General features: G+C 44.1%; 1 long non-coding RNA gene across 1 annotated transcript in view; it reads left to right on the top strand.

The window, feature by feature from the left end:
• LOC137203711 (uncharacterized) overlaps positions 1–20,160 on the top strand; it is a 789,055-nt gene that overhangs the window by 443,243 nt on the left and 325,652 nt on the right. The window contains exon 3 of the long non-coding RNA XR_010933264.1: positions 5,355–5,436. This is a non-coding gene — a long non-coding RNA (uncharacterized lncRNA). The remainder of the gene's footprint in view (positions 1–5,354; positions 5,437–20,160) is intronic.

A 20,160-nucleotide genomic window follows, 5' to 3' on the forward strand; every position in this document is an offset into this window, starting at 1 on the left:
AAGTGGAGAGAGTTTTAGTAAAGCGACTGGAATGTTGCACCCGAGTACCAGGGGACGAAAACTGAGACACATTTGAACACGTTTCCCGATCACACGGTGGATCATACTCTGGGTTCCACATGCATGTTGTAGCTGAAGGAAGAATCCCTTAAACCTGGAGAGTTGAGACCCATGGAATGAGTATCATGCAATATGACTTCAAAGGGTCTGCATTTGCTCACCGAACCTCACCAATCCTATCACTGCTGCGTTTATGCCGCTGTACACACGCTTGATTCTCTTTTGGAGACATATAAATCCATAGGATTTAAGATTCTTACTAGTCAGGTATATTCTTAGGCGTTTAATATGGGATGTAGAGTCCACTTCGTTGAGCAAGGAGTAGCTCTTGTCTATTACATATTTGGCTTATGGAACGGTATCTGTGCTAATTTCAATCTCTGGTTTTATGCAGTACCCCAACTCACCTTTCCCCTTAAGCAAGCATAAGTTGGTTTTCTACATTTGAGACCCTGTTCTGTTTTGTAATTCATTTCCTGGGTAGCCAAGTTTACATTCCATGTAGTAGTGATATCTTATGATGTTTCTTTTTCTGTGTGACTTATTTCACTTAGAATCATCGTACCTGAATCCACTCATTATGCTGCTATGGGCCTGATGATATACATTTCATTGCTGAGTGATATTGCATTGTACGTAAGTACCACAATTTCTTTATCCATTTTTCACTTTCTGTGATATTGAACTTGTACCGTAAACGAGGTTCTTGTAAACAGAGCCGTCCCAAACTTTGGGGTGGCTGTGTCTTACTGATTTTAATTTCCCTAAGCTATAGGACCATAAGTGGAAGTGCCATAGGCTCTGTTGCTTTGTTTTTTAGATGTTTCAGGAAACACCATACACTTCTCCAGAGTGGCTGTTGGCAATTTACATCCCGCCCATCAGCATAACAAGGCTCCCAGTTCTCCATGGCCTGTCCGGCCTTTCTGGATTTTACACTTTTTTCAGATGGCCCTTTTGACCGGGGGGCAGTGAGACTTCATTGTAGTGCAGATTTCCTTTGCAAGCTTGCTTGGTTGGCCAAAAAGGGCGTATGGGTTTTTCCCTGAATATATTCAGGGAAAAACGCATACGCCCTTTTTGGCCAAGTGCATCATTGTGGACGTTCTGCCTCTTTCCCTATGCTTTACATGCAATTCCAGTCTACCTCCTGAAATCGGTTTCCTGCAATTCTGCCCCGCTTTCAAGTCCTCTTGGCAGCCTTACTTCAATATATTTTTGGACGATAGCTGTCATTTATAACTCTGCAGGTTTGTGAATTACAGTGCCCCTGAGCTCCTTTCTTCAACTCGCTTTCTTGTGAGCTGGCCGCAACACCACAGCATTGCTTCAGGCCCTAGTGTGGTTCCGGCATGGCACGCTGAGCCTTTGGTTAATTCCTCTTCCTGGTGGGAAATGAGAGTTAAATTTGCCCGTACAGGCACCTCCAGCTAGTCTCTCATTGGTTCTCCCTATTCCTGTTCATTTGCCGCAGAAATGGCAAAATGGGCCATACAGGAGGTTAAAGGCACTGACTCTCCAAGTGGGGAGAGTGTTAGTAAAGCTACTGGAATGTTGCACCCGAGTACCAGGGGACGAAACCTGAGACACATTTGAACACGTTTCCCGATCACACGGTGGATCATACTCTGGGTTCCACATGCATGTTTTAGCTGAAGGAAGAATCCCTTAAACCTGGAGAGTTGAGACCCATGGAATGGGTACCATGCAATATGACTTCAAAGGGTCTGCATTGGCTCACAGAACCTCACCAATCCTATCACTGCTACGTTTATGCCGCTGTACACATGCTTGATTCTCTTTCGGAGACATAGAAATCCATAGGTTTTAAGATTCTTACTAGTCAGGTATATTCTTAGGCGTTTAATATGGGGTGTAGAGTCCACTTCGTTGAGCAAGGAGTAGCTCTTGTCTATTACATATTTGGCTTATGGAATGGTATCTGTGCTAATTTCAATCTCTGGTTTTATGCAGCACCCCAACTCACCTTTCCCCTTAAGCAAGCATAAGTTGGTTTTCTACATTTGAGACCCTGTTCTGTTTTGTAATTCAGTTCCTTTGTAGGTAAGTTTACATTCCGTGTAGTACTGATATCTTATGATGTTTCTTTTTCTGTGTGATTTTTTTCACTTAGAATCATGGTACCTGAATCTACTCATTATGTTGCTACGGGCCTGATGACATAGATTTCATTGCTGAGTGATATTGCATTGTACATAAGTACCACAACTTCTTTATCCATTTTTCGCTTTCTGCAATATTGAACTTGTACCATAAACGAGGTTCTTGTAAACAGAGCCGTCCCAAACTTTGGGGTGGCTGTGTCTTTTTGATTTTAATTTCCCTAAGCTATAGGACCATAAGTGGAAGTGCCCTAGGCTCTGTTGCTTTGTTTTTTAGATGTTTCAGGAAACACCATACACTTCTCCAGAGTGGCTGTTGGCAATTTACATCCCGCCCATCAGCATAACAAGGCTCCCAGTTCTCCATGGCCTGTCCTGCCTTTCTGGATTTTACACTTTTTTCAGATGCTCCTTTTGACAGGGAGGAAGTGAGACTTCATTGTAGTGCAGATTTCCTTTGCAAGCTTGCTTGTATGGCCAAAAAGTGCGTATGCGTTTTTTCCTGAATATATTCAGGAAAAAACGCATACGCCCTTTTTGGCCAAGTGCATCATTGTGGACGTTCTGCCTCTTTTCCTATGCTTTACATGCAATTCCAGTCTACCTCGTGAAATCGGTTTTCTGCAATTCTGCCCCGCTTTCAAGTCCTCTTGGCAGCCTTACTTCAATATATTTTTGGACGATAGCTGTCATTTATAACTCTGCAGGTTTGTGAATTACAGAGCCTCTGAGCTCCTTTCTTCAACTTGCTTTCTTGTGAGCTGGCTGCAAGACCGCAGCATTGCTTCAGGCCCTAGTGTGGTTCCGGCATGGCACGCTGAGCCTTTGGTTAATTCCTCTTCCTGGTGGGAAATGAGAGTTAAATTTGTCCGTCCAGACACCTCCAGCTAGTCTCTCATTGGTTCTCCCTATTCCTGTTCATTTTCCACAGAAATTGCAAACTGGGCCAAACAGGAGGTTAAAGGCACTGACTCTCCAAGTGGGGAGAGGGTTAGTAAAGCGTCTGGAATGTTGCACCCGAGTACCAGGGGACCAAACCTGAGACACATTTGAACACTTTTCCCAATCACACGGTGGATCATACTCTGGGTTCCACATGCATGTTTTAGCTGAAGGAAGAATCCCTTAAACCTGGAGAGTTGAGACCCATGGAATGGGTACCATGCAATATGACTTCAAAGGTTCTGCATTGGCTCACCGAACCTCACCAATCCTATCACTGCTGTGCTTTTGCCACTGTACACACGCTTGATTCTCTTTCGGAGACATATAAATCCATAGATTTTAAGATTCTAACTAGTCAGGTATATTCTTAGACGTTTAATATGGGGTGTTGAGTCCTCTTCGTTTAGCAAAGACTAGCTCTTGTCTATTACATATTTGGCTTATGGAACGGTATATGTGCTAATTTCAATCTCTGGTTTTATGCAGCACCCCAACTCACCTTTCCCCTTAAGCAAGCATAAGTTAGTTTTCTATATTTGAGACCCTGTTCTGTTTTGTAATTCAGTTCCTGTGTAGCCAAGTTTACATTCCGTGTAGTAGTGATATCTTATGATGTTTCTTTTTCTGTGTGACTTATTTCACTTAGAATCATCGTACCTGAATCTACTCATTATGCTGTTACGGGCCTGATGACATAGATTTCATTGCTGAGTGATATTGCGTTGTACGTAAGTACCACAAATTCTTTATCCATTTTTCGCTTTCTGTGATATTGAACTTGTACCGTAAACGAGGTTCTTGTAAACAGAGCCGTCCCAAACTTTGGGGTGGCTGTGTCTTTTTGATTTTAATTTGCCTAAGCTATAAGACCATAAGTGGAAGTGCCCTAGGCTCTGTTGCTTTGTTTTTTAGATGTTTCAGGAAACACCATACACTTCTCCAGAGTGGCTGTTGGCAATTTACATCCCGCCCATCAGCATAACAAGGCTCCCAGTTCTCCATGGCCTGTCCTGCCTTTCTGGATTTTATACATTTTTCAGATGGCCCTTTTGACTGGGGAGCAGTGAGACTTCATTGTAGTGCAGATTTCCTTTGCAAGCTTGCTTGGTTGGCCAAAAATGGCATATGCGTTTTTTCCTGAATATAATCAGGAAAAAACGCATACGCCCTTTTTGGCCAAGTGCATCATTGTGGACGTTCTGCCTCTTTTCCTATGCTTTACATGCAATTCCAGTCTACCTCCTGAAACCGGTTTCCTGCAATTCTGCCCCGCTTTCAAGTCCTCTTGGCAGCCTTACTTCAATATATTTTTGGACGATAGCTGTCATTTTTAACTCTGCAGGTTTGTGAATTATAGTGCCCCTGAGCTACTTTCTTCAACTCGCTTTCTTGTGAGCTGGCCACAACACCGCAGCCTTGCTTCAGGCCCTAGTGTGGTTCCGGCATGGCACGCTGAGCCTTTGGTTAATTCTTCTTCCTGGTGGGAAATGAGAGTTAAATTTGCCCGTCCAGACACCTCCAGCTAGTCTCTCATTGGTTCTCCCTATTCCTGTTCATTTTCCGCAGAAATGGCAAACTGAGCCAAACAGGAGGTTAAAGGCACTGACTCTCCAAGTGCAGAGAGTTTTAGTAAAGCGACTGGAATGTTGCACCCGAGTACCAGGGGACGAAAACTGAGACACATTTGAACACGTTTCCCGATCACACGGTGGATCATACTCTGGGTTCCACATGCATGTTTTAGCTGAAGGAAGAATCCCTTAAACCTGGAGAGTTGAGACCCATGGAATGGGTACCATGCAATATGACTTCAAAGGTTCTGCATTGGCTCACCGAACCTCACCAATCCTATCACTGCTGCGCTTTTGCCACTGTACACACGCTTGATTCTCTTTTGGAGACATATAAATCCATAGATTTTAAGATTCTTACTAGTCAGGTATATTCTTAGACGTTTAATATGGGGTGTTGAGTCCTCTTCGTTGAGCAAAGACTAGCTCTTGTCTATTACATATTTGGCTTATGGAACGGTATCTGTGCTAATTTCAATCTCTGGTTTTATGCAGCACCCCAACTCACCTTTCCCCTTAAGCAAGCATAAGTTGGTTTTCTACATTTGAGACCCTGTTTTGTTTTGTAATTCAGTTCCTGTGTAGCCAAGTTTACATTCCGTGTAGTAGTGATATCTTATGATGTTTCTTTTTCTGTGTGACTTATCTCACTTAGAATCATCGTACCTGAATCCACTCATTATGCTGCTACGTGCCTGATGATATAGATTTCATTGCTGAGTGATATTGCATTTTACGTAAGTACCACAAATTCTTTATCCATTTTTCACCTTCTGTGATATTGAATTTGTACTGTAAATGAGGTTCTTGTAAACAGAGCCGTCCCAAACTTTGGGGTGGCTGTGTCTTTTTGATTTTAATTTCCCTAAGCTATAGGACCATAAGTGGAAGTGCCCTAGGCTCTGTTGCTTTGTTTTGTAGATGTTTCAGGAAACACCATACACTTCTCCAGAGTGGCTGTTGGCAATTTACATCCCGCCCATCAGCATAACAAGGCTCCCAGTTCTCCATGGCCTGTCCGGGCTTTCTGGATTTTACACTTTTTTCAGATGGCCCTTTTGTCTGGGGGGCAGTGAGACTTCATTGTAGTGCAGATTTCCTTTGCAAGCTTGCTTGGTTGGCCAAAAAGGGCGTATGCGTTTTTTCCTGAATATATTCAGGAAAAAACGCATACGCCCTTTTTGGCCAAGTGCATCATTGTGGACGTTCTGCCTCTTTTCCTATGCTTTACATGCAATTCCAGTCTACCTCCTGAAATCGGTTTCCTGCAATTCTGCCCTGCTTTCAAGTCCTCTTGGCAGCCTTACTTCAATATATTTTTGGACGATAGCTGTCATTTATAACTCTGCAGGTTTGTGAATTACAGTGCCCCTGAGCTCCTTTCTTCAACTCGCTTTCTTGTGAGCTGGCCGCAACACTGCAGGATTGCTTCAGGCCCTAGTGTGGTTCCGGCATGGCACGCTGAGCCTTTGGTTAATTCCTCTTCCTGGTGGGAAATGAGAGTTAAATTTGCCCGTCCAGACACCTCCAGCTAGTCTCTTATTGGTTCTCCCTATTCCTGTTCATTTTCCGCAGAAATTGCAAACTGGGCCAAACAGGAGGTTAAAGGCACTGACTCTCCAAGTGAGGAGAGTGTTAGTAAAGCGTCTGGAATGTTGCACCCGAGTACCAGGGGACGAAACCTGAGACACATTTGAACACGTTTCCCGATCACACGGTGGATCATACTCTGGGTTCCACATGCATGTTTTAGCTGAAGGAAGAATCCCTTAAACCTGGAGAGTTGAGACCCATGGAATGGGTACCATGCAATATGACTTCAAAGGGTCTGCACTTGCTCACCGAACCTCACCAATCCTATCACTGCTGCATTTATGCCGCTGTACACACGCTTGATTCTCTTTCGGAGACATATAAATCCATAGGTTTTAAGATTCTTACTAGTCAGGTATATTCTTAGGCATTTAATATGTGGTGTTGAGTCCACTTCGTTGAGCAAGGAGTAGCTCTTGTCTATTACCTATTTGGCTTATGGAACGGTATCTGTGCTAATTTCAATCGCTGGTTTTATGCAGCACCCCAACTCACCTTTCCCTTTAAGCAAGCATAAGTTGGTTTTCTACATTTGAGACCTTGTTCTGTTTTGTAATTCAGTTCCTGTGTAGCCAAGTTTACATTCCGTGTATTAGTGATATCTTATGATGTTTCTTTTTCTGTGTGACTTATCTCACTTAGAATCATCGTACCTGAATCCACTCATTATGCTGCTATGGGCCTGATGACATAGATTTCATTGCTGAGTGATATTGCATTGTACGTAAGTACCACAACTTCTTTATCCATTTTTCGCTTTCTGTGATATTGAACTTGTACCGTAAACGAGGTTCTTGTAAACAGAGCCGTCCCAAACTTTGGGGTGGCTGTGTCTTTTTGATTTTAATTTCCCTAAGCTATACGACCATAAGTGGAAGTGCCCTAGGCTCTGTTGCTTTGTTTTTTAGATGTTTCAGGAAACACCATACACTTCTCCAGAGTGGCTGTTGGCAATTTACATCCCGCCCATCAGCATAACAAGGCTCCCAGTTCAACATGGCCTGTCCGGCCTTTCTGGATTTTACACTTTTTTCAGATGGCCCTTTTGACTGGGGGGCAGTGAGACTTCATTGTAGTGCAGATTTCCTTTGCAAGCTTGCTTGGTTGGCCAAAAAGGGCGTATGCGTTTTTTCCTGAATATATTCAGGAAAAAACGCATATGCCCTTTTTGGCCAAGTGCATCATTGTGGACGTTCTGCCTCTTTTCCTATGCTTTACATGCAATTCCAGTCTACCTCCTGAAATCGGTTTCCTGCAATTCTGCCCTGCTTTCAAGTCCTCTTGGCAGCCTTACTTCAATATATTTTTGGACGATAGCTGTCATTTATAACTCTGCAGGTTTGTGAATTACAGTGCCCCTGAGCTCCTTTCTTCAACTCGCTTTCTTGTGAGCTGGCCGCAACACCGCAGGATTACTTCAGTCCCTAGTGTGGTTCCGGCATGGCACGCTGAGCCTTTGGTTAATTCCTCTTCCTGGTGGGAAATGAGAGTTACATTTGCCCATCCAGACACCTCCAGCTAGTCTCTCATTGGTTCTCCCTATTCCTGTTCATTTTCCGCAGAAATTGCAAACTGGGCCAAACAGGAGGTTAAAGGCACTGACTCTCCAAGTGGGGAGAGTTTTAGTAAAGCGTCTGGAATGTTGCACCCAAGTACCAGCGGAGAAAATCTGAGACACATTTGAACACGTTTCCCGATCACACGGTGGATCATACTCTGGGTTCCACATGCATGTTTTAGCTGAAGGAAGAATCCCTTAAACCTGGAGAGTTGAGACCCATGGAATGGCTACCATGCAATATGACTTCAAAGGGTCTGCATTTGCTCATCAAACCTCACCAATCCTATCACTGCTGCGTTTATGCCGCTGTACACATGCTTGATTCTCTTTTGGAGACATATAAATCCATAGGTTTTAAGATTATTACTAGTCAGGTATATTCTTAGGCGATTAATATGGGGTGTAGAGTCCACTTCGTTGAGCAAGGAGTAGCTCTTGTCTATTACATATTTGGCTTATGGAATGGTATCTGTGCTAATTTCAATCTCTGGTTTTATGCAGAACCCCAACTCACCTTTCCCCTTAAGCAAGCATAAGTTGGTTTTCTACATTTGAGACCGTGTTCTGTTTTGTAATTCAGTTTCTGTGTAGCCAAGTTTTCATTCCGTGTAGTAGTGATATCTTATGATGTTTCTTTTTCTGTGTGACTTATCTCACTTAGAATCATCGTACCTGAATCCACTCATTATGCTGCTACGGGCCTGATGATATAGATTTCATTGCTGAGTGATATTGCATTGTACGTAAGTACCACAAATTCTTTATCCATTTTTCACCTTCTGTGATATTGAATTTGTACTGTAAATGAGGTTCTTGTAAACAGAGCCGTCCCAAACTTTGGGGTGGCTGTGTCTTTTTGATTTTAATTTCCCTAAGCTATAGGACCATAAGTGGAAGTGCCCTAGGCTCTGTTGCTTTGTTTTTTAGATGTTTCAGGAAACACCATACACTTCTCCAGAGTGGCTGTTGGCAATTTACATCCCGCCCATCAGCATAACAAGGCTCCCAGTTTTCCATGGCCTGTCCGGGCTTTCTGGATTTTAAACTTTTTTCAGATGGCCCTTTTGTCTGGGGGGCAGTGAGACTTCATTGTACTGCAGATTTCCTTTGCAAGCTTGCTTGGTTGGCCAAAAAGGGCGTATGCGTTTTTTCCTGAATATATTCAGGAAAAAACGCATACGCCCTTTTTGGCCAAGTGCATCATTGTGGACGTTCTGCCTCTTTTCCTATGCTTTACATGCAATTCCAGTCTACCTCCTGAAATCGGTTTCCTGCAATTCTGCCCCGCTTTCAAGTCCTCTTGGCAGCCTTACTTCAATATATTTTTGGACGATAGCTGTCATTTATAACTCTGCAGGTTTGTGAATTACAGTGCCCCTGAGCTCCTTTCTTCAACTCGCTTTCTTGTGAGCTGGCCGCAACACCGCAGGATTGCTTCAGGCCCTAGTGTCGTTCCGGCATGGCACGCTGAGCCTTTGGTTAATTCCTCTTCCTGGTGGGAAATGAGAGTTATATTTGCCCGTCCAGACACCTCCAGCTAGTCTCTCACTGGTTCTCCCTATTCCTGTTCATCTTCCGCAAATATTGCAAACTGGGCCAAACAGGAGGTTAAAGGCACTGACTCTCCAAGTGGGGAGAGTTTTAGTAAAGCGTCTGGAATGTTGCACCCGACTACCAGCGGAGAAAATCTGAGACACATTTGAACACGTTTCCCGATCACACGGTGGATCATACTCTGGGTTCCACATGCATGTTTTAGCTGAAGGAAGAATCCCTTAAACTTGGAGAGTTGAGACCCATGGAATGGCTGGCATGCAATATGACTTCAAAGGGTCTGCATTTGCTCATCAAACCTCACCAATCCTATCACTGCTGCGTTTATGCTGCTGTACACATGCTTGATTCTCTTTTGGAGACATATAAATCCATAGGTTTTAAGATTATTACTAGTCAGGTATATTCTTAGGCGTTTAATATGGGGTGTAGAGCCCACTTCGTTGAGCAAGGAGTAGCTCTTGTCTATTACATATTTGGCTTATGGAACGGTATCTGTGCTAATTTCAATCTCTGGTTTTATGCAGTACCCCAACTCACCTTTCCCCTTAAGCAAGCATAAGTTGGTTTTCTACATTTGAGACCCTGTTCTGTTTTGTAATTCAGTTTCTGTGTAGGCAAGTTTACATTCCTTGTAGTAGTGATATCTTATGATGTTTCTTTTTCTGTGTGACTTATTTCACTTAGAATCATCGTACCTGAATCCACTCATTATGCTGCTACGGGCCTGATGATATAGATTTCATTGCTGAGTGATATTGCATTGTACGTAAGTACCACAAATTCTTTATCCATTTTTCACTTTCTGTGTTATTGAACTTGTACCGTAAACGAGGATCTTGTAAACAGAGCCGTCCCAAACTTTGGGGTGGCTGTGTCTTTTTGATTTTAATTTCCCTAAGCTATAGGACCATAAGTGGAAGTGCCCTAGGCTCTGTTGCTTTGTTTTTTAGATGTTTCAGGAAACACCATACACTTCTCCAGAGTGGCTGTTGGCAATTTACATCCCGCCCATCAGCATAACAAGGCTCCCAGTTCTCCATGGCCTGTCCTGCCTTTCTGGATTTTACACTTTTTTCAGATGCTCCTTTTGACAGGGAGGAAGTGATACTTCATTGTAGTGCAGATTTCCTTTGCAAGCTTGCTTGGTTGGCCAAAAAGGGCGTATGCATTTTTTCCTGAATATATTCAGGAAAAAACGCATACGCCCTTTTTGGCCAAGTGCATCATTGTCGACGTTCTGAGTGTTTTCATATGTTTTCAATGCAATTCCAGTCTACCTCCTGAAATCGGTTTCCTGCAATTCTGCCTTGCTGTCAGTGCCTCTTCATAGCCTTACCTCAATATACTTTTTGAAAATTGTTGGCCTTTTTAACTCTGCAGGTTTTTGAATTGCCGTGGCCCTTAGCTGCATTTTTCAGCTCTTATTTTTGTGATCTTGCCTCATGTCCACAGGATTTCTTCAGGCCCTATTCTTCTTCTGGGTCGCCTTGCTCTGCCTTTGGTTAATTCTTCTTCCTGATGTGAATTAGAGTGACATGTTCCCATTGAAACCGCTACAGCTATTTTCTCAATGGTTCCCCCTATTCCCATTCATCCTCCGCACTAACTGCAGACTGTGCGATACCGGAACGTAAAGGCATTGACTCTCCATGTGGAGATGTTGTTAGTAAAGTGGCTGGAATGTTGATCCGGAGCCCCAGGAGAGGAAAATGAGGTGCGTTTTAGAAACCTTTCCCGATCATATGGTATACCATCCGCTGGATTTCCCATGCATGGTTTAGCTGTAGGAAGATTCCCTTCAACCTGGAGTGTTGGGACCCTTGGAATGAGTAGCATGAAGTATTGCATTAAACTTTCGGCAGTTGCTCACCAAAGCTCACCAATCCTCTCAGCCCCAAGTGTCCAGCCTTATGTCTTATCCAGCTGTGGGTTTATATGTGGTCATTCCAGGTTGCATCACAGCCCCTGAGCGAATTTTGTAAGAATTTTTCTCTCTTTCATTGTTTCTGCGTTTTGGTTTTAAAATTTATTTCTATAATGGGGTTTAGCTCATTTTCACTGCTGTGTTTGGCCGCTCTGCACACACTTGATTCCCTTATGGAGATATATCAATACATGGGTTTTAAGATTCTTATTACTCAGATATATTTCTCTGCGGTGTATAGGGTGTGTTGAGGCCAGTTCATTGAGCAAGGTGTAGATCTTGTCTAATACCTATTTGGTTTATTGAACGGTAGCTGTGCTAATTTCAAACTCTGGTTTTATGCATCACCCCACCTCTCCTTTCCCCTTAAGCTGACATAAGTGTGTTTTCTAAATGTGAGACACTGTTCTGTTTTGTAATTCATTTTTTGTGCAGCCATATTTATCCTCCCTCTATAAGTGATATCTTATGATATGTTTCTTTTTCTGTTTGACTTATTTCAAGTAGTATTATCGGACCTAAATCCACTCTTTATCCTTCTACTAGCCTTATTACATTGATTTCATGGTGAAGAGATATTCCATTGTACATAAGTACCACATTTTCTTTATCCATTGTTCTCTTTCCTGGGATATTTAAGGTGTACTGAAGTTGAGGTTCTTGTAAACAGAGTAGCCCTAAACTGTGGTGTGCTTGTGTCTTGTTGATTTTTAGACTTCCCTAGATATACTTCCGTGATTGGAAGTGCCCTATGCTCTGTAGCTCTGTTTTTTAGATGATTTAGGAACCACCATACACTTCTCCAGAGTGGCTCTCGGCAGTTCACACACTGTCCATCAGCGTATAAAGGCTCCCTGTTCTCCATGGCCTGTCCTGCATTTCTGGTTTTTACAATTTTTTCGGATGGCCCTTTTGACCGGTGGGAAATGAGACTTCTTTGTTGTGCACATTTGCATTGCTTGCTTGCTTGGTTGCCCATAAAGTGCGTATGCGTTTTTTCCTGGATATATTCAGGAAAAAACGCATACTCCCTTTTGGGCCAACTGCATCATTGTCGAAATTCTGCCGCTTTTCATGTGCTTTAAAGACGAGTCCAATCTATCTCTTGAAATCTGTTTCTTGCAATTCTGTCTTGCATTCAGATCCTCTTCTTTGCCTTACCTCAACATATTTTGGGACGTTAGTTTTCATTTATAACTCTGCAGGTTTGTGAATTGCAGTGACCCTGAGCTCCATTTTTTAAGTTGCTCTTTTGTGAGCTGGCCTCAAAGCCGCAGGATTGCTTCAGGCCCTATTTTGGCTCCGGCGAGGCGGGCTGAGCCTTTTTTTAATTCTTATTCTTAATGGGAAATTAGAGTGACATGTGCCCGTCCAAACCCCTACAACTATTCTCTCATTGGTTCCCCCTCTTCCCGTTCATCCTCCTCACAATTTGCAAAATGTGTGAAACAGAAGTTTAAATGTGCTGATTCTCTAAGTGGGGAGATTCTAAGTAACGTGGCTGGAATGATGAACAGGAGCACCAGGAGAGGATAAATGAGGTGCATTTTAGACACATCTCCCGATCACATGGTGTACAGTCCTCTGGGTTTTCCATGCATGTTTTCGCTGTAGGAAGATCCCTTGAACCTGCAGATTTGGGACCCATTGAATGGGTACCAGGTAGTATTACTTTAAAGGGTGTGCATTTCCTCACCCAACCTCATATTTCTCTTAGCGTAAACAGTTTCCAGCCTTATGTCTCATCCTGCTGTGGGTCTAGATGTGTTCAATCCATGTTGCATCACCGTCCCTGAGGAAAAGTTGTAAGAGGTTTTCTCTGTCTCTTTGTCGTTTATTTTTTTCAATTTATTACTATATTGGTTACAGCTGATTTTCAAAGCTCTGTTTCTTGCTGCTGTACATCCACTTGATTCACATACAGAGAGACATCAATAAATTCTTTTTCAGATTCTTACCAGTCATATATATTCTTTTCCAGTGACTTGAGTGTGCTGAGTGCAGTTCTTTTAGCTACCGTGTAGGCCTTGTTGATTATCAGTTTGGTATTTGGAATGGTATCTTTGCTAATTTCAACCTCCTGGATGATGCCTCACCCCTCCCCACCTTTCCCGTTTAGCAGCCTTACGCGTGTTGTCTACATATTTGACTATGTTTTTGTTTTGTAATTTATTTCATGTGTAGCCATTTTGGATTCCACCTTTAAGTGATATCTTATGATATGTGTCTTTTTCTTTTTGAATTATGTCACTTAGAATGATCATACGTAACTCCTCCGGAGTTGTTACAACTGGCCATATTTCATTGACTTCCAGGCTGAGTAATATTCCACTCTACATAAGTACCACATCTCTATCCATTTTTTCCCTCCAGAGACATTTAAGTTATATCCTAGTCGAGAATCTTTTAAACAGAGAGGCAGTAAACATTGGGGTGCCTGTGTCCTCTCGATTTTTGTTTTTCCCAAGACATACGCCCATGAGTGCAAGTGCCCTATGCTCTGTAGCTCATTTTTTAGATGCTTTAGTAAACACAATACACTTCTCCAGAATGGCCATTGGCAATATACATTTCCACTATAAGCCTCACAGGGCTCCCTCTTCTCCTTGCCCTGTCCTGCATTTCTGGTGTTTACACTTTATGAGGATGGCTCTTCTGACTGATGCGAAGTGATATCTTTTGTAGTATTGATTTCCAGTGCCCACCTGTTTGGTTGGCTAAAAAAGTGTATGCCCTTTTCTTGAATATATACAGAAAAAAACGCATACAGCCTTTTTGGCCAACTGCAATGTTGGCAATGTTCAGCCCCTTTTCTTGTGCTTAATGGCGAGTCCTTTCTACCTCCTCAAATCCCTTTCCTGCCATTCTCCCTTGCTTACCAATCCTTTTCTCTGACTTTCCTCAAGACATTTTTCAGTGATAGATATTTTCAACTCTGCAGTTTCGTGAATTTTACTGCCCCTGAGTTCCATTGTTCAACTTGTGTTTATGGGAACTGGCCACAAAGCAGTGGGATTTCCTCAAGCCCTATACTGTTTCCATGGGCAACCCTAGCCTTTGGTCAATTCGTCTTCCTGATTGGAAATTAGAGTGACATGTGCCTGTCTGAACACCTAGGACTTGTCTCTCATTGTTCCTCATCCTTCCGCTTCATCCTCTGGACAAATTCCAAACTGTATGCAACAGGATGTTGACAGTGCTGACATCTCCAAGTGGGGAGACTGTTAGTAAAGACGCTGGAGGGGTGAACCCGAGCACCAGGAGATGAGGAGATGAGATGCCTTTTCCAAACTCTTCCTGATCAGACGGTATACCATCCTCTGTGTGTGACAGACATGTTTTAGCAGTAGGAAGAGTCCCATTCATGTAAGGAGAACACCAGGGCTTTTTCAAAATCAGTGTCTCCCCGAAACCCAAACTGGGGAATTTTTTAAGCTACGGCTACACATATGTTCATTAAGGGCCTTGGGAAGTAGGCAGAGTCCAAACTTTAGATGATTGAAGTCTTCAGGGTCAGAAGCACTCACCACTGGCTTCCCTTAGGTTACACTTTAACTGTCATTGATAGATGATGTCAATAAAAATATCTATTCTTTTTCCGATTATTTCCCCTTATAGGTTATTGCAAAATATTGAGTGTAGTTCCCTGTGCTATACAGTGGTTCCTTGTTGATGATCTATTTTATACATAGCAGTGTGTATGTGTTAATTCCAAACTGTTAATTTATCCCTCCTCCCACCTTTCCCCTTTGGTAATAATAAATTATAAGATTTTATACTTCTCAGAAATGGGGGAGCTGAAAGAGAGGTATCATTTTCAATGGAAAAGCATTTAAAACAAGATTGAAGCTTTAACCAAGATTATTAGATGTACATCCTTGGAAAGAAATCACTTCATTTCTCTAATATTGACCTGACAAATAAGACAAACCTTTTCACTGAACTTGCTTATAATAAAGTGATGGAAATATCAAATGGAAGTGTTAGAAACATCTTATTTTACCCGAGCCTTATAAACTGTTCTATGTTAACTACAGTTTGGCTCACACATCTGTTCATTGAAGTTACAATAGTCTCAATTTCTGTTACTGATCCTCCAGAGTGGACCCCAACAAGTGTCCCCCTGCCCAGTGTCATTGGGGCCAACAGATCGAGACTGAGTTTGGTTCACAAGCAAAGGAAACTTTATATTTTGATCAGAGAATGGAGAGGTGAGAGCATGCACTACCCCGTGGGCTGTGGGCTGGGCTGCTGTGTAGAGATCCTGTCAGAGTCAGTGGGAGGGAGGGGGCGGAGCACTCAAGGGCCGGGTTGGCTGCAGCTCAGGCTCTATATCTTAGAGTCTGCACTGGGCCCCAGGAGCTGAGGTGTCGACCCAGCCATTCTGCACTAGGAAATCTGGTCTGAAGTGCCGGGTGTGGAACCTCTGCATGCGGGACCCTAGGAGCACGTGAAATTAGACAAAGCACAAAGGATAAAAAAGGTCAGACTTGACTTTATTGCCCAGATTCTATTTTTATCTCCCAGGGATTTTTAATGGGCTTTGCTGGGGACAAACCCCTCCTCTGCCTTTTGTCCCGTTCCTCATTCTTGGAGTGCTGAGGGTGCAGACCCTTCTTCTGTAACTGCTGAGTGCTGAGTTGGGAGCCCTCATACCAGGGGATGAGGGTCAGAACTTCTCCCCAGCAGCCTCCAGGTGACGTTGATTGGCCCCAGGACCCCTGCCTCCCTGCTCGTCCGCCTGAGCACCAGCATTGGAAGTGTTATAGATTCTAATGACCTTTAAGGGTTCAGGAAAGAGATGTGCAGAGACGCTGTGGGGGCCGGTTTCACCCCGCCCCACATTTGTTCGGCCACCTTAGGCTGACCGTTTCTGCCAGCCTAGATGCTCTGACCAGTAGTCTGCTCTTTCTTCAATTAGGCCCCTGAATTAACGTAAAAACAGCACCAGGTGTCAGAGCCCTGCCCGCTCAACTCCCAGACAGTCCAGGGTCAGTGGTGATCAAGGACCATGATGGCCACTGAGTCAACAGCCTTTTGAAGTAAACAGGAGTCCAGCCGGTCTTATTGGCCACCATCATCACGGTGTCTGTAGGCTTTTCTATGGTGACAGTGTGATATACGTTTCCCCCGCCAAGACTATTAGCTCCCCTCCGGGTGCAGTAAGTCCTGCAAGCAGTAGTCTACTCATTCGGGACACACTATTGTTGTTTTATGAGAGAAACTCCAGGTCAAGTGATGTTCACACGAGTCGTCATGGTGCCCTGTTGCCCCCGGTTATCTCTCTGGATGTTGGAGTTGGAGGGCCTCCTCACTCGAGGTCGGTGTGCCCACGGAGCGAACCCTGCAACTTCAGGGCATGGTTGGTGATTAGGATCACCACGTGGGGTCCTTTTCCCTTAGGAGGGAGGTGGCCTTTTGGGCTGCTGATTTCCAGGTTTTTAGATACCGCCAGTATCTTGGCCAGATGTGGCAGTGGGCCAAGCCCCTTGGTGACTCTATTTTATCCTACCTGGATGGCATTCTTGCGTTGTTCCATTTCAAGTGGTCCCAGTTTTTGCACTAATTCTCCAATGGCGACTCACCTTTCACCGGGAATGGAAAGGTCAAAGGGTTTAGCTCAATTAGGGAGTTCCAGGGCAAGGGTCTGAATTGACTGCTCTTTCCATTCTTGAAAGGCCACTTCTGGATTCTGTTCAAAAGGATCATCATCTTTTCCTTTCAGTGTTTCATATAGAGGCCCAGCTAGTAGACTGTAGTTAGGGATCCAGAAGCAGCAAACCCTGGCCTCCCCAGGAACCCCTAAGCTGTCTTCTAGTTTTAGAAAGGGGTAAGGCTGCAAATGGTTTCTTCCCTTTCCTGGGATGGGCTTCTCCGACCTTCTGTGAGAATGAAGCCCAGGCAGGTCACCGCAGTCTGTGATATTTGAGCTTTTTCTTGGACAACTTCTATCCTTTATTGGCTTGGTAGTTCAGAGGCCTCCTTAGTAGGGCTGGCGATCAGAATGTCGTCTGCATATTGAAGGAGGGTTTCCTTTTCTAGAGGTAGAACTTTTCGGTCTTTAGCTAAGCTTTCCCCAAAGATGGTGTGGGAATTTTTGAACCCTTGGGGCAAGACGGCCCGGAAGTATTGTTTTAGTTGTATGTTGAGTCCTGCCACTCACAAGCCAAAATTTCTTGTGACTCTGGGACTAATGGAATACAAAAGAAGGCATCATTGAAGACTAATACAGAATACCATGTCCTGGTGGTTGGTAGAATGACCAGCAGGGTGTAGGAAATGGAGCAACTGGAGGTATATCCTCGGTGGCTTCACTGACTGTCCTGACATCCTTTACCAGGTCCCCAGCAGCCCATGGGGCTCTCGTGGTCAGGCCAATCCCAGGATATGGAGCTCTCCTGGGCAGGTACCCCACCCCCAACCCAGCCCACGGGGCTCTCATGGTCAGGCCTCTCCCAGGATACAGAGCTACCCTTGCAGGTACCGTGGCAGGGCTGGGCACACAGGAACTGTGCACATAGCCCTCATTGAAGAGCACCCCCATCTCACCTGTCGCTCAGAGCTGACACAGAGCACCTCAGAGCAGGACTTGAACTAACAAACAGCAGCTCCGACAGGTCTGTGACCCTGGGCATCACTCTGTGTGGCCTCCCTCCACCTGGTCTTCCAGAGACTTCCACTGCACCCGGGGCACCAAGCCTCTGTCTCCAACCACCACCCACCCCTCCTCTCCCTGACTCCTGGGTTCCTCTCATTAGGAGAGGGTTTTCTTGAAGTTGTCTCCCACTCATGGGCCAGATAAAATGATTAGAAAACAAGCCAAATCTGCAGCCCCTTGTCTATCCTGACTCTCAGGAGCCCACACCTGTTCCTTGGACCTGGCCGGTTCAGCAAGTTCCATTTTCTGCAACTGTGAGCCCCTGAGGGGTGATGATTGGCTGACCTGGGCAGCCTTACCATGCCGGCCAGCCCTCCCCAGGTGTGCCTGGGTTGAGATCAATATAAATACCACTCCAGGCAGCAAGAGCCCCTGCAGCTGTGCCTGACGCCATTTTCTCTGCCCTGTCAGCAGTCTCGGGGCTGGGCTGGTGGGAGGGAGTGAGAGGCCACGGCTTTGTGGGTGGCCCAGTGTGAGTGGGGCTCTGCTGGACTTTCTGCAGCAGTTGCCAGGCTGCCACCTGCTAAAGAAGAGGATGTGTCACCCATACCTGCTGCTGGAATTTCTCCCTGGGCAGAGGTGAGGAAGGAAAAAAGCAGTGGGGGCAGGGACAGGACGGGTATCTCAGGCAGGGAAATGGAAATCTTCCAGAAGAGCACCCAGGGACAGGACCATCCTGGCTGGCCTGCAGGCACCAAGTCAGCTGGCATGCTGTCACTCGTGTGGCTCCATGGCCCTTCCTCTAGGCTTTCAAGTCCTTGTATATATTCAGGTGTTTTACCTGGGAAGGGTGGGAACAGTTCAACAGCAACTGGCCTGGGGCTCAGCTCACGTTCACTCACAGATGCCTCGGCACAGTGCCCCAGCTTTGCAATGAGTACGCTTGTGTGGGGGCTGCTGGCTGAATGGGAGACGATTCCCCACCACTGACCAACTTCAGAATTGTTTACAACTGGAGCAAGTGCCCTGATACGGTTTTCCTCTGAGTAACTGGTGGGTTCTGTTTTTTTTTTTTTTCTCTTTTTCGTTTTTGGTTCAAGGTAGATTTTATTCCTCTTTTTTGTATTTACAGATATAAGCATGGAAATAATTTATTCATATAAATACATGTATGTGAAGGGAATAATTGTTTTTTCTGTTTTATTTTTTAAATTTTATTTCTTTTTAATTTTGAATTTTATTTTATATTTTTATACAGCAGGTTCTTATTGGTTATCTATTTTATACATATAAATGTTTACATGCCAATCCCAATCTCTCAGCTCCTCCCACCACCACCCCCCCAAGAGCTTTCCCCCCTTGTTGTCCATACGATTGTTGTCTACATCTGTTGCTCTATTTATGCCTTGCAAAACGGTTAATCTGTACAGTTTTTCTAGGTTCCACATATATGCATGAATATACAAGATTTGTTTTTCTCTTTCTGACTTACTTCACTCTGTATGACAGTCTCTAGATCCATCGACGTCTCTACAAATGACCCAATTTCATTCCTTTCATGGCTTAGTAATATTCCATTTTATATATGTACCACATCTTTATGCATTCGTCTGTCTGTGGGCATTTAGGTTGCTTCCATTACCTCGATATTGTAAATAGTGATGCAATGAACATTGCGGTGAATGTCTCTTTTTGATTTATGGTTTTGTCTGTGTATATGTCCAGTACTGGGATTGCTGTATCATATGGTAATTCTATTATTAGTTTCTTAAGACTCCATATTGTTCTCCATAGTGACTGTATCAATTTATATTCCCAACAATAGTGGAAGAGGCTTCCTTTTCCCCACACCCTTTCCAGCAATTGTTGTTTGTAGATTTTCAGATGATGCCCATTCTAACAGGTGTGAGGTGATACCTCATTGTTGAGTCCATTTCGTTGAGCAAGGGGTAGGTCTTGTCTATTACATATTTGGCTTATGGAACGGTATCTGTGCTAATTTCAAACTCTGGTTTTATGCAGCACCCCAACTCACCTTTCCCCTTAAGCAAGCATAAGTTGGTTTTCTACATTTGAGATCCTGTTCTGTTTTGTAATTCAGTTCATGTGTAGCCAAGTTTACATTCCATGTATTAGTGATACCTTATGATGTTTCCTTATCTGTGTGACTTATTTCACTTAGAATCATCGTGCCTCAATCCACTCATTATGCGGGTACAGGCCTGGTG

Source organism: Pseudorca crassidens, chromosome 1 (assembly GCF_039906515.1).
Source record: "Pseudorca crassidens isolate mPseCra1 chromosome 1, mPseCra1.hap1, whole genome shotgun sequence".
NCBI classification, from domain to species: Eukaryota; Metazoa; Chordata; class Mammalia; order Artiodactyla; family Delphinidae; genus Pseudorca; species Pseudorca crassidens.